Source organism: Lissotriton helveticus, chromosome 3_1 (genome assembly GCF_964261635.1).
Source record: "Lissotriton helveticus chromosome 3_1, aLisHel1.1, whole genome shotgun sequence".
Classification (NCBI taxonomy): Eukaryota; Metazoa; Chordata; class Amphibia; order Caudata; family Salamandridae; genus Lissotriton; species Lissotriton helveticus.
The window spans coordinates 1,029,316,368-1,029,328,613 of record NC_136061.1 but is presented as its reverse complement, the minus strand read 5'-3'; positions in this window follow the sequence as shown (position 1 = coordinate 1,029,328,613).

Below are 12,246 nucleotides of genomic sequence, written 5' to 3'. Positions count from 1 at the left end.
GGATTTTATCGCAGAGATAGCGCGCTATCAGCAACGCTTATTTCCAATGCGATAGGAAAGCCAGCGATAGTGGCAAAAGTGTGCGATAACAGCACAGCGATAGTTAGATCCTTGTTGATAGGGCAGGGGGGGCTCATCCCTACAATCCACCTTCCACTGGATATAATGGGTAAGTCAGTTTGAAAGCAGGCGTAAACAAAGCAGCGATAAGCGCAGTTAGCGATATAATTATCGTCTCTGCGCGGGTTTGCGGCCAGATGGCTCATAGGAGTAAGTTGTGTTAGCGACATGTCTCACGTTATTTTAGTGCGGAATGCCTACTATGCATCTCATTAGTGTTGAGATGCTGGGTGTTCAGGAAACAGGCGCTGAGGCATGGATTCATGCGGTAGCATGACCTTACGATAAGATTATCGCTGCTTTTCGCCTAAAAACGGACGCTAAAGCGGCAATAATTTTATTGCGCGCCTTGATGATATGCCCCTAGGTTTGTTGCCTTCCATCGACTGGTGATATGCCTCTTTGCTAGTATCAATGCTAGATTGGCAAAGCGCGCTTGTGCCTTATATCCCTTGGGTTGGCGGTATAACCCCAGCAGGCAGCTCTTTGCTGTGTTCCAAGTATTCTCCCCTACAGTGTCAAACAATTATTTCCAAAATAAAGCTTATAGAAAACAAATAGCTCCACCTGGGGATATTATGATGTTGTGCTAGCAATAAATCCAAAGGTCAGCCCAGACCGCGAGGTGCGCGGCATCAGGCACGGAGTCACACAGACCCCCGAACAAACAGTACCTTGGAAAACGAAGTCTATGACGATGAACAGCATTCTAATCACTCTTACACGTAATTCCCATCTGGGTGCTACTTACTGGAAATAATTGAATTTCACTTTGAATGAAAGTGAATATAATCCATTTATGCATTTCAGATCATCTGGGAATGGATCCATTTGTTTAAACCTCTGATAGGAAATATAACTTCAATTATTTCAAGTAAGTAGCACCTAGATGGGAACTACGCGTAAGAGTGATTAGAACAAGATCAAAGGTGGTGAGTTAACCGCATGCGCGCTAGCGGTTTTCCCGCTGCGCGCTGCGATTTAAAAAAACCCGCGTTACATGACGAGCTCAGCTTGTCATCCGCGTAGCGCAGGTTACGCTCATGACGAGCTGAGCTCGTCATGAGCGTAGAAGGGGTTAATATACAGCTTCTGTTTGGTGATTTGCAGGTTGATTTGGAGCATCAGGAGGCATACAAAGTGAGGGCTTTTGGCTTATGGATGCAACAGCCATGTGGTACATTAGGATGATTGATGATGTTGACAATTGTTTTTATTATTCTGCCCACCCAACCTATTTGAGAGATTTATGTTGCTATTATTATTATTTTCAGTTCATGTCAGTTCTGAGTCCTGATGAGAACCTTCAAATTTGATTGGTTTGAAACACGTTATCGCATTCTCAACCGAAAGTGCATGAGAGTAGTGAGTGGTGGATGACATTAGATGACATTGATGAACTACAGGGCCACTTCCTCGTTCCTAATCAGCTTGGCACTGGGATGTTGAGTATGTCCATTTATGAGGAATTGATTAGTTAGAAGTACAAAATTTAAAAAAAAATCCACTTAGGCTGCAACATTGAGAACTGTTGGATTTACTAATTAATGTTGGTTTTGTTAAGATTGTTTGTAACTGTATTTGATTTGTAAATGTATGCGGTCTTGCCATGATGTGTCTTTTTGTGTTTTGAATTGTTTTGTGTTGTGTGAGGTGGGGTGGCTGACAATGTGATATGATTTGAGATGGATACATTATGGGGCTCATTTACAAGAAACTGACGCATCTATACAGATTCGTCAGTTTCCCTGCACCTGCGTGCGAAACCCTTGTGCCACCATGGATGTGCCGTATTTACAATACGGCGCAACATGGCGCAAGGATTGACAGATGCATCAGAAATTTTGATGTATCTGTCGGTGCAAAAGTCACGCATTGCTGTAGTCGTTTTGCAAGTACAACGCAATTTCAGCAATGCATGGGGAGGCCTATTCCTAATACATTGCGTCACACCTTACGCCTGCTCAAAGCAGCCGTAAGGTTTTGACGCAGTGGTGTCCTAGAATTGGCGCAGTGACATTTTTGTAGTTTTCGGTGTATCACTTCTACGAGGCTTTCCCACGTGGGAACGCCCACCTTGCATACATTATACCTGACGCAGGTATAATGTGGCGCAGGGCTTTACACAGTGATGCATCTCCCTAGATGCATCACGTTGTAAATGAGCCTCGATGTGGCACATTGTTTACGCTGCCGTTGCATCACAAAAAGTGATTCAAGAGCAGTGCAAAATTGTTGCAAGGGGCTTGTAAATCTGCCCCTATGCTTTGTGTATTTCACTGTATATTGTGTTTATGACTATTTTGTTTAAATTGTTGCAAAGAAAAAAAGAAGAGATAAAAAAGTTTCCCTGTTATTAAATAAAGTGACCATGAACAAAAATTGAGGTTCGGTGTTAGGATTGGCATTTTGGTAGTACTTATAGTGGCCCAGATTTACTGACTTAATAAGGGGCCATTCCCCAGTTTAGGTATTGTACTTTCTAAAAGTGGCATTTTCAACCACACATTTAAAAAAACATCTTCACTAAAATATGTGATAATGATTTCTGAGTTCAGAGAGCCTAAACTTCATCTCTCTATCTTGTCTCAATGGGAAGTTACAAAGTATAGCCTTACAATAGTGAAAAACTAAAGTGGCCGTATTTTACCATCAGGACATGTCAACACTCCAGTACCTACCTTTCACGTACACTGCACCCTGCCCAGGGGGGTACCTTGAGCCTACCTGAGGGGTGTCTTACATGTAAGAAAAGGGAAGGATAGGGCCTGGTAAGTGGGTGTACTTGCCAGATCGATATGGCAGTTCAAAACTGCGTGCAGACACTGCAGGGGCAGGTCTGAGTTACATTTGCAGGGCTACTTAGGAGGATGGCACAATCAGTGCTGCGGGCCCACTAATAGAATTTGATTTAAAGGCCCTGGCACACTCAGTGCACTTTACTAGGGACTTACCAGTAAATCAAATATGCCAACCAGGGAGAACCAATTGTAATAACAATTTACACAGGGAGCACTTGACCTTTGACACTGATCAGCAGTGGCAAAGTGCCCAAAGCATCTAAGCCAGCAAAAACAAAACCCAGCACAACATCAAAAACACAGGAGGTAGAGGCAAAAAGTCAAGGGAAACCACACCAAAGATTCCAACACAAGTCAAGTCAAAAATGCTTTATTCATTTTACACACAGTAGATCATAAACGTACTTAAAAATATAAAATTCACAATGAAAGCAGTCATACAATATGAACAAACTTATCACCTCTCAGAGTGAAAAAACCCCAGCTAAAAACCGTGATACATAAAAAAATCCTTAGCATTAGATTAAAATTGCAAATATAGCAAAGGCGGTCAAACTTGTTTAGAATCCTTATTAAGAAAAAGAGGGCGGGTATACTTCTGTTGAAGGGATACATACTTGTGGCATATAAAAACTATTGGTAAAGTATCAATTGCACTAGCCATATCACAATAACAAATAGGCAGTTCTGAGGGTCTATGCCATGCTATTGGCAGCTGAGGAAACAAACTAAGGGAACGTAAAATAGCAAACGTCTATGCAAATTAGGCATATCTACAGTCAGGTACATTTCTATATTGCTCAGAGATTTTAGCATAACAGCGCGCCCCAGATTTTTTAGCCATCATACTATTACATCTTGATTTTTGTGATTCAATTCAAAAAACCTCCCTGACCCGCAGCACATTTAGGTTATTGATTTGTTCAGGGTTAAAGAACAGCCGTGGATTATCCAGTTCACCTTGGGTACTTTTGACATACTTAATCCAAGAAATATGGTGACATTGCAAGCCAGTCTCAACAGAGAGAACGGACATTTAGCCTGTCGTCACTTCATTCAGAGAAATACACCGGGCCCAGGAACACAGCACCCCTAGATACACCTGCTCTTGCTCCATGACAGCTCTCCATAGATTTTAAGGTAACCTGACCTCTAATAAATACACTGCACATGTGAGTGCAGTTCTCGCTCTTTTTCCAGTACCATTTTTTTTGTATTTTTTTTTCTTGAGTTTTATATAGCGCAAACTAGACCTGAAGGTAACAGAGCGCTTTACATGTGCACCAGTTACGTTACACAAGAACACATTCTTGTTTGTTAAGATTCACATGATGTTGAGCGTCAATGCAGAGACTCGAACCCAGGTCCTCAGATTTGAGATCGACATCCCTAGCCTGTTCGGCCACAATGGCTCTTCCGGCCAGTGATTCCAGAATGCTCTGAAAAGCGTTCTGGAATTTGTAGTCCTAATTATCCAATGCCGAAATGATTTGGACTACAAGTCCCGAAATGCAAAAACAAAATGTTGGCCTCAATGAGCTGACTACTTGCACACAGACCTAAGAACTCGTCACGTTTACACATTGTGCGCAGGCTACCAAGAGGGAACCAGTGACTGGGCACGGAGGCTCCTCCCAGTGGACCTCAAGGGTTCTTTGACTTGGGTTAGTTTCTAGTATTTGGCATGGTCAAAATGGAAGAAGGACTGGATATTGCAAGAACATGGTTGATGCCACAGAGAGAACCAATCCAACCCATAAATTGGTAATCAAATATGAGCTAGTTTCACAATACACAGTAAAAGGCATGAACATTTACTCCATAAAAAAAAAATCTCTGGGGGAGACCTCCCTCCCTTTTATTACTTTTGCTCTCCCTCAGAACAATGAATGTTTTTTGCACGCCACCACTTTCAGAATTCACCAGCTGCCACTGCACTACACAGTATTCTGCCACCAAGCCACTCCTGATGCTTCACTCACTCTTGGTGAAGGCAGATGCCTTCCATCACTATGAGGGTAGTGCTTTGGGCACCCCTCTCATTGCAATAATAATTCAACCTGTGAGACAGGCTTATGTCATGGCTCACACACCTGATCCTTGTTTGCTTGTTGCCTATGACAACTAAAATCAACTTTAGGGCTCCAGATATCAGTACAGTTGGGCACTCAGGGCAGGGGTGCCGGACCATTACCATGCAGAGGACTTTTCCGCCCAAACAGAGTCTGTTCTCTTCATAAAATAAGGTATGTGTTCAGTTTTAGTGAATCCTTAGTGTAAATTATTTTCAAGGATTGATGTTTAGTGTGGGTTTCTCTTCTGAAAAGTATTGATATTGCCCCCCCCAACCCACCCATGATTCCATAAATTGGATCAATGCCGTTTTTTTTGGAAGAGTGTTTTGAAGGCAGGCATTACGTCAACATGGCCATCACTTTACATGGATTTCCCTTCATGTGTGGCTGGCACGCCTCTCACCTTGCACAATATACATCCCCTTGATACAGTATGATCCTAACCTGGCAACGCATGTCACACACTTGCCTATGGCATCTCTCTTGCTTGTACATACCATGCTCTTCATTGGTTCCTGGCACGCAGCTCACTTGTTTCGTTCAGTTGTTGTGTTTTGTGGTGCCCTGGGGGGGTCGTGCACTGTCCAGAGAGTTGACAAAGCTCACTCTTTGGAGTGTAGAAGTCACTGATACAGTTGGAACTCGATGTATGGGCGGTATGCTCTTCTTGAAGGTGATTGGTCCTGAAGGCTGGCATGCCATTGGTTCTAAGAATATGCTTTTCAATCTTTTTTGCAAAATAGGGAGCTTCAGGGGGTTCGGTGACGTTGTGAGTGGCATAAAAAACTGAGTGGGTCTCTCAACGGGGCGTGGCCAATGTGAGGGCATGCCATGAAAACACATAAGATAAAAATCTGTGCTTAGCATAGTGTGTGGCCCAACTTGTATTTTGCTGTTTCTGTCATTGCATCCAGATATATGATACAACAAGCAACATCATACCTACAACAAGCCAGGACTATTGGCTTAGTCAATGGTTGTTCGTTGCATAAGATAAATAGGCAGCAACTATGGCTTGTATATAATATTGAAAAAGCTTCCACTTAAAGCCCTGGTGACACCACGACAATGTTGCAGCTCCTGAGTTTCAAAAAGAGAAGGGAAATGCAGAGAGAGAGAAAATGACTCTCTTTGAAGGATTTCCCTTCCCCTACAATGCTCACCTGGCATGACGTCATGCCGTGACTTCTCCACTAGTGAGCAGTGTGAGCAGTGCGAGCACGCACATCCATGTGCCTGATGTCACTGCAGTCAAGACAAAAACGGACCGCCTGTGCCAGGGCACAAAACAGAGCCCGACAGAGACCTGTTTCGAGGCTCCCTTTAAAAATCTGCCAGTGCTCAGACCCAGTGAGACCCGGCCCACTTAAAGCCTTGCATATTCCTTTGACAAGTACAAAAACATGCGGTGGCACAGCAGCTGCATATGTCCTTTTCACAGGGCCAACCCCTTTGAGTGGGCGGGTTTCCGGTTCTTTATTCTGTTATGCGAGGAGGTGAGGACTGTAGGCAAACTGGGCCGTGGCACCAATCCACCTCACTTGACACAGCAGCTCCTCTGTTTGGAGTGGCACAAACCTCCCGTAGGCTATGCCCATTAACTGGCACAGAATGCTCTTATTTGTGAAAGAAAGAGTCATCGCTTGGCGTTGCATGCCACGCAAACTTGGCAGCGTGTGCCCTTGATCTGGCATGGACTGTTCCACACTTGCTACCTTGCCTCCCTCACTTGGCAGAGCATGGCATAGGCTCCAATGTGTAGCAGCCTTTGAGGCATCAGCACTAACTTCTGTGAGGGGATAGTCAGTCCTGCTCTGGCCTGAGGAGAATAAGGAGGGGGAGGCTATGTCTCCCTGTATTGTGAGATGAAGATGGCGGGTTTGCAGCTGGCCTGGGACAGCTGACTTTCATGTCATGTCTGCATGGAGTATTGTCAGGCGTCACTCCACTCACTCACCCATAGTCCCTGGGGCCACAGAAGGCTCAGGAAGAGAGGCTGCACTGCCCCTCCCCATAAATTCTCAATAGCGCCCGTATGGGATTGGGTCCAATGGCCTTTTAAAGGATCTGGTGGGGGAGTTTGTGGCCTCCAGCCTTTTTTTTTTAGCATTTCTGCCCCAGAGGTGGGCTCCCCAGGGACAATAATTGCTTGGGGAGGGAGGATGTGCAAGGTCCCTTCCCTTTATTAATTGTAATTGTATTTGTAATTGCAATTGTAAAAGGTTCTTGTATAGCACAAACTGCCACCCCAAGGGTATCCTGGCGCTTAGACTTAAGTATGACCGTCATATGAGCAGACCGGAGTATCAGGGAATTGGAGATCAATACTTAGGAAAGAGCCAAGTTTTCAGATTCTTTCTGAACTCGGTCAGGGAGTTGACTTGTCTGATGCTCTGGGGTAGCTCGTTCCATAGATGTGTGGCAGCCACACTAAAAGCCCTCCACCCCATCCTAGAGCGCTTAATTCTGGCAATCGTCATCAAATTTGCGCTGGAGGAGCAAAGCTGCTTCTTGGGATTGTACCAGGTAAACTTCTCCTGCAGTGGGACTAAGCCCAAATCATGTACTGCTCTTTATACCATACAGAGCGATTTAAAGCAGACCCTTTACTTAATAGGCAACCAGTGGAGATCTCTCAAGGCCAGAGTAGTAGAGGACCTGCATTGCCTATTTAGCGCCAACTTTGCTGCCATGGACGGGACTCTTTGCAACCACTGAAAGATGTAGTGTGGTGCTCCCAAATACAGGGAGTTGCAATAGTCCAGCCTACTCAGCACTATGTTCCTCACTACAAGGGAGCGCAAGTCCTTTGGTAGTAGCGGGAGAATCTGCTGTATCATGAGCATCAGAGAGAATCACAGGCTAGCGGTTTTGTTGGCCTGCGACTCCATTGCAGATTGCCGCCCACCATAATCCCCAGATTGCGCACCGTGCTGACTGGAACCAAAGGTTCCTCCTAGGGAGTGAGCCTAAACTCCAGTGGTATATGCTGAGACATTTTCCCCCATTAAACTGTTGAGAATTTTTCCTGAGCCAACCAGCAGTCTGACGCATACACTCCTGGAACGTATCCATGGATACTGCACGTTTCCCTTCCAGGGAAAACACCAGTTGGGTATTGTCAGCGTAGTTGACCAGGTCGATTCCAAATGATGTAATAATGGGGAACAGGGGCCGTAGATAGATATTAAATAGAATAGGGCTGATCGCAGAGCCCTGCGGTACCCCATGGATTACTGGAGATTTGCTAGAAGTGAACGGAGCCATAGTCACCACCTGTTGTCTTCCTAATACATAGGACTGTAACCACTGTAGGGCCCGTCCTTTCACCCCTATCTTCTCCAGTCTCTCCACCAGTACTGTATAGCTCACCGTGTCGAATGCAGTGGACATATCAAGTAGCACTAAAACAGTAACATTCCCATGGTCAGCTCGCATTCGTAAGTTGTCCAACACAGTTGCCAGGGCAGTCTCTGTGCCGTGACCTGGGCGGAACCCAAATTGGTCCCTATCCAGCAAATGGTTATCCTCCAGATATCCCAGCGAATTTCGGGGTTCGCTGGGATAACCAGCTTACCTTCGAAGACCAGGTGCAAACGGTAGCAGGATCCTGTTTTGCTAAGATCAGAACAATAAAAAGACTCATAACCTATCTGCCCACTGATTGCAGAAAAACAGTGGTTCATGCCCTGATAACCTCCCATCTCGATTATGCCAACGCACTGTATGTAGGCATCACGGCCGGTGTGTGTAACAGACTTCAGACGGTGCAGAATGCGGCAGCTCGTTTGGGGAGGGTATTCCTCCCAGACATCATATCACCCCTTATCTTCGTAAACTGCACTGGCTGCCAGTAAGTAAAAGATGTCAATTTAAAGCAATGACATTGGCTCACAGGGCTACGCAGGGCAAAGGCTCGGCCTATCTTAAAACTTGCTTACGTCCCTATCATAATGCCAGGTCATTGCGCTCAAACTCCCAGTTTCTCCTAGTCACTCCTAGGTTTAAGAGAACCCGAAAGGGAGGAAAAACTTTCGAAGTTTCTGCTTCTCAGCAATGGAATAAGCTCCCTCTGTCCCTCCGAGCATGTCCATCAGAATCTCTATTCCGTAGGGCCCTCAAAACTCATCTTTTTGATCTATAATATGTCTTATATCTGCCCACTGCTTCCAGATTCATTAGCGCCGGGACGCCCCGTTGGGGCAGCTGCGCGCTTTACAAAATACACAAATAAATAAAATAATAAATAATAGCAGGATAGAGTCTTACTTACTGCTTTTTCTAAGATTTTAATCCGATATAGCAGAAGGGAGATAGGTCTAAAAATATGCAGGAATTGTAGGGTCCAATGAGGGATTCTTAAGCAGGGGTGTCACTACTGCCTGCTTCCACATCTCCGGAATCATTCCTTCTTCCAAGGATTGGTTACAAATCCGTCGCAGCCAGGGGAGGGTATCTTGACCAGATGTTTTCCAGATTCTGTGTGGAAGGGGGTCGAGAGGGGAGCCCGTGAACACACTATGAACCAGGTTGTTAAAAGAGTCCTCAGTGAGGGCTTGAACATTTTCCAGGGAGGTATTCACCCGCGGTTCCACCTCCAGCTTCTGGACAAGATTATCCTGCTCACCAGAATTGTTAGGATGGAAAGCTCCAACAATTTTGGCAATTTTATCTTTTAAGTGAAAGGCAATCTCATCACAGAGTTTCTGCGATGCAGCCACCTTATTGCTCGTACAGGTCGGGGTAGAGAGGTCTGTGAAGATATTAAAAAGAGCTTTAGTGCAATTGGGTGGTTGTAAAATAGAGTTAGCAAAAAAGTCTGCTTTAGACTTTAAGATAGACTCCTTATATTTAGCCTGTGCTAATTTCAGTTCTTTCATATCTAGCTCTAAGTAATTCTTTCTCCATTTCCTCTCCGCTTTCTTGCATGACACTCGTTGTATTTTCAAATCTTCATTGTACCAGGGCGCTGAGGTTTTGTTCCTATTTATTGAGTCTTTTTACCGGGATTAGCAAGTCCAGAGTGTCAGTTATGTGGTTACAATATATTTGATAGTTTTCCTCTACGGTGATGGTGGAGGCAAAGAGATTTAGGTTTGGGAAGATCGGATGGGTCCTATTTTTTCCTAATTTCGCCCACTCTCTTCCTTTCGGGTATGTCGCCGGGCGATTATTATTATCCTCTAATCTGGGTATCTTGATTTTAAAATGTATAAAATAGTGATCAGTCCAGCTTTGTGGCAGTATATTTATCACTTCAGTCTCGGTCTGATTGGCGAACAAGAGGTCTAGAGCATGCCCCCCTTGATGAGTAGGTTGTTGTACCAATTGTTGTAGGTTAAGATTTGCACTTGTGTGCCTCAAATCTCTCAGGTGACTGCCTAAGCTCCAGTTTTCCCATAAATTAAAGTCTCCCAGTAGAATCATACTGGAATGGGTTAGGGTCAGGTTGGAAATGGTGTCCAAAAGTACTTGGTATTGGGTATCTTGCCCTGGGGGTCTATAACAGACCATTCCTGTGAGTAGCCTACCTTTGGCCTCCTGTAGCGAAAAACCCAGGTATTCGATCCCTATGACATCATCTATCTTTAATGGCGCAAAATTCCACTTCTCCTTAAAAATCACTCCCACCCCTCCTCCTCTACCCGCTGCCCTCGGTTTGTGAAGGTTTTATAACCTTCAGGGCAGGCGGGTCCCATTTCTACAACAGAGTCAGCACTAGTCCAAGTCTCTGTTAGAAATAGGACATCCAGATCCATGTCTTCCATCATGACAGCCACCTCCAGGTGGTGTTTAACTAACGATCTGCTATTGATCAGTCCGCAGTTGAAGGGCTTTTTCTCATGGCCCGTAGCATGTGGAAAATGATGATGTCCTTTAACCTCCCTCTTTCCAATATTAATGAGCTGTTCCCTGGAGTATATCGTTCGACCTTGTTCTCTGTCGAAACGGGCAGCGTGGCTGGCGCTGAGTGCGTCCGGAGCGTGGACGGGCGCAGACGGGCTTGCCTCTGGTGCGCCACCGGCGCGCCCCCTGTGAAGCGCGCTGCGCGCTTGCATTGCCTGTCATAAATAGGCAGGCAAGTGCAGTCAGCCCGACACTAGAGCGCACTCCAAAATGGCTCTGAGAAAGGGGCGAGTAGCCTCTAATCGCTCACCCAAGATGGCATTAATGCCAGATTGAAGAGCCTTGAGCCCCGCTAAAACAGAGGGTGAGCTAGAATGTTTTTTATGTGCCGGTAAGCGGCCTTTCAAACAATATTTTATTTCCCAAAAACATATTTAAAACAGTTATTTTTAAAAGAGCAATTCGCCAGTTTCAATAACACCGCGATACATTAGCAGCATTAATACCCCCAGCTTCCCTCAAACAGTAACCAGTGCAAAGTCAGGTCAATCACAGTCTGGTTCGCTGCACGCTTGCCCTGCCTGTCCTAAATAGGCAGGCAAGTGCAATCAGCCCGACACTAAAGCATACTCCAAAACGACGCTGAGAAAGGAGCGAGTAGCCTCTAATCCCCTCACCCAAGATGGCGCTAATGCCGGATTGAAGAGCCTTGAGCCCTGTTAAAACAGCGGGTGAGCTGGAATGTTTTAAAGAAATCAGTGCTCAAGGATGGGGTCCCCAGGGCTTCTGGAGGCTTGGGAGGGTAGCCGTCCAGGCCCCAGGGTGCCACAATTTGCTCGCTTCTATGCAAATTGAGGCTCTCTGTGGCCTTTAATTGCTTGGGGTGGGGGGCATGTGCCCCCTCCCCTTTTTTCATGATTTCGGCCCCCACTCCTGTTATTGAATATAGCCCTGGGGGTGGACTCCCCGGAGCCTATATTTGAACAATGCGGCCCCAGTCACCATTTTATTTTTAGAATTCTGCGGAATTGCAGCAATTTTTTTCATTTTGTTTTTGTTTTTGGCCCGAGGAGGTAGGGTGGGTGTCCTCTGGGTCTCCTTCCTGGGGCCTATGTGGCCAAGGCATCCCTACCCTGCCCCCACATAGTATTTGTTTCTAACATGTTCAGGACAGGGGACTAAGTCCCCAAGTCCTGTAATGGCTGCCAGCAATATTTTTCTCATGTTGCTGGCAGCCAGAGTGCCTTCTCCTGCAGGAGTCTGACTTCCATGGGAGCGAGATGGCCGAAGGGAAAAAAACTCTCCCAGGGCAAATCAGAGCGCTTTTATTTTAAACTTTCCAGATTTACAATTATTTTGAATACCTAATATTTCAAAAACTACTGACCGGATTTACACCAAAT